General features: G+C 36.0%; 1 protein-coding gene across 1 annotated transcript in view; it reads left to right on the forward strand.

Moving 5' to 3' along the window:
* Positions 1-3,327, forward strand: part of TYRP1 (tyrosinase related protein 1) — a 32,058-nt gene that overhangs the window by 13,881 nt on the left and 14,850 nt on the right. The gene's annotated exons all lie outside the window — the stretch shown is intronic.

The following is a 3,327-nucleotide window of genomic DNA, read 5'->3' on the forward strand; positions in this document are numbered from 1 at the left end:
ATGTGTATTTATATACATACATACAACCATAATGAATTATCTGTAATTTATAGTGTTTATTTCTTTCAAACAAAACAAGAAATTAACAACTCTGAAGATGTAGTCTGGGCACAGTATTATTCTAGATTTTCATAATGATTCCCTAACCCTTGATAATCATATTGATCACTCCTAATTCTATAGCAATATTTCAGCCATTCATCTTTAAAAGTTCTTTCAAAAGCATTTATTTATTATAAAAACAACAACTCTCTTTTTAAAAGTAACCTAGTTTACTTTTATTATAATAACAACTAAACTGCAATTAACAGATTTAGGAATGAACAAAACACACTTTGTTAAACATCCACTTCTGGGACCTAAACAACAATGTACAGCTTTAGCTATTCAGCCATACACAATGCAATGGACATTAGCTTCTCAGAGGAAATGGAGAATCTCAGGTAAACTACCAACCTCTTATGTGGACCTTTCTTTCAACTATGAAAACTTGTATGCCTTTGCCTGACATGTCTTGATTGAAAACATAATTATTTCACATTCAAAACAATTTGTTAAAAGTTCTCCAAATCTTAATCTAAGGCTCACTGATGAACCAGAAAAATACCTCTGTTTCTTAGTTATTTTCCTTCTGCTCCCTCTGTACCATATGTAGTATAAGTTATTTGATATTAGTAAATGGAGAAGTACCATCAATGAAAAATAGAGAACAGACCTGCAGCATATTTCTAATAAAATGTGAACATAAACTTAGTGGACAAGCCAATGTCAACACAAATTGCATAAAAACTAAATTAAAAAATAAATAGTCATAGAACAACTATGTTAGAAGGAGGGAAAAAGATTGGGAGAGTTTTTCAAATGTCCATATAGCACAACTCTTTGTAAAAAAATAAGTCTACAAGAGGAGGACGGAATTATTTTCAAAATGTACTCAAAAGTAGGTTGGTAGGTAGATAGATTACGCTTCAAATATCATAGGATTATTGAGGTCAAAATGGAACAAGAACTACATTCTACAGGTGAAAGAAATGACAGTCATTCACATTGTAATGTGTAAGACAGAATCCTCTCCTTAGACCTAAAAGTTAGTACAATGCAGACATCCAAACTCGTTAATATGTTAATTTCTAATCACTAAATTGTGTGTCCATGTACACATTTAACACAATTCCATTTTCTTCAACTGAAAATCATGTGAATTTAGCTTTAAATATAGTAGCATGGAAGTTTAGTGCATTTTTCAGAAGGAGCACTTAGTACATTTCCCAGGCCAATCACTNCTTTCAGACACTCAGAACTTTTCATTCATTCCTGCGTGGAAATTCCGTAGGACTCCAAATCATAGGCTGCTAATAAGTGCAAAGGAATGGGGATGTCAAGTACAGCATAAGAAATACAGTCACTACCATTGTAATAACTATGTATGGTGTCAGATGGGTACCAGACTTATTCGGGGGATCACCTCATAAGTTACATATATGTCTAACCACTATGTTGTACACGTGAAACTAATATAATATTGAGTGTCAATTGTACTTGAAAAAAATTTTAATTTTAATTAAAAAAATAGGTGCAATTGCAGAAGTTGTTTATGTACAAACAAATTTAAAAATCACTGGGTTAAAATTAAATTGGATCAACTCGTTTCTTTACTATCAAAATCCTGCACTATGAAACTCCATGAGGGCAAATCAGGATGTAGTATTCTTGAAACTCATGTAACCAATACTTTTTTCTTAGGATGCACTGATAGCTCCTTGAACAGTAATTCCCAAAATATGAGCTTAAATTGATAGTTAGGCTAGCACTATCAGAAAGTATTGACAATGTACACCTTAAAAATGCACATGTCCTTTGTAGTATTAATATAGGCATATTTTTATTTTTATACTATATAAAGTGAGCTAGACTAATTCACCAGGTACTAATCATTATGTTAACTATAAAGCATACAGTCAGGAATTTTTATGAATCAGATACAATGAAAATGAGTAGATGGTGTAATATGTCTCCCACCACAGTGGATTATTCTGCATGTTCCCTCCAGGGCACTGCACTCCTCTCTGGAGACCACTAGGACGGACTGACACAAAATGCTCCTAACCTGTCTCCTCTCCTCACACCTACCTACGGCTTCTCCCCACTTCCTGAGTTAAATATAACTTTCCCATCTTGCTTTTTTATTTCTTTACAATACGGTTCTTGTCCAGCTTCCCATCTTTCTGACCATCCGCTGCTCTCTTACATTGCCACATACCCCAAGGAAGCAATTCCCCAAATAGGCCCACTTTTACGTCATCTATCCCAAAGAACCTCATACACCAAACACCTGTTTAGCAACTCNTTTTCCCATGAGGACATCAAAATGAAAGGGCAGATGGAATGGATCTAAAAGCTTCAATTTTGTCTGTGTAAACTTCAACCTCTATGACTTAGATTTTAAAACCCAACAGCCCGAGAGATCCAACAAATTGCAATCTAGATGTAATGCACCGTTGAAATGCCATGTGAATATGCTCCGGCACCCAAATGTCAGTCGCTGAAACACAAACTGACTCTTAATAATCCCTTGGAAGCTGTCACTAATATTTGCGAACCAGAACAATGGCTTCTAAATGAGGACTCTATATCCCTGGAGATCAATAAGTGGGGATGCCTTGGAAAGCTTTAGGCTCTCTAAAACGCCCCAAAGACAAGGAAATGCTTCCTGGAAAGGGTTTAAAGTGAAAAAGCAGTCAAGTGCCAAATGCACGGGAGGCAGAATAAAACAATGGCAATCCCTACATTTAAATCCGACACTATAAATATAACTCCCGAAAGGCCAAAAGGAATGGGAAATAACAAGTTCAATAAACATATATTTTAAGGAACCCAATAAAATGAGCATGCTATCTTGAGTCCAGCATTTTTTAAAAATTGTTGAGATCAGCTCTCAATGGAAACTAGGTCTGTGGTCTAAAGAGCAGTGGGCACAGAGAAATGTTCTGTTTCCCTCTAGCATTTCCTATAGGTATGGGTGTCAGGCAGAAGCCTCGGTCTTCCCAGCTCAGATTCTAAAGCAGAGGTCTCTAAGGAAAGCACCTTTAGCGCCCAGGCATGTAAGGTAAGTGTGAAAGAGCCTGTGTAGCCTGTGGCCAAACCAAAATCTAAATATCTAACATCATTCAATGCAAACTAAAAAACAGAAACAAAACAAAAGTACTGCTCCACATGCTATAGTTCAAGGCTGGATCTGGCTCCGTGCCAAGAGTTAGTGGTGCTGGAATTGGAGATAGGAAAATGGAAGGAAGTAGGTGGAAATGTCAAGGACTAGAAGTTATTAGA

This window comes from Hipposideros armiger, unplaced genomic scaffold (genome assembly GCF_001890085.2).
Source record: "Hipposideros armiger isolate ML-2016 unplaced genomic scaffold, ASM189008v1 scaffold_717, whole genome shotgun sequence".
Classification (NCBI taxonomy): domain Eukaryota; kingdom Metazoa; phylum Chordata; class Mammalia; order Chiroptera; family Hipposideridae; genus Hipposideros; species Hipposideros armiger.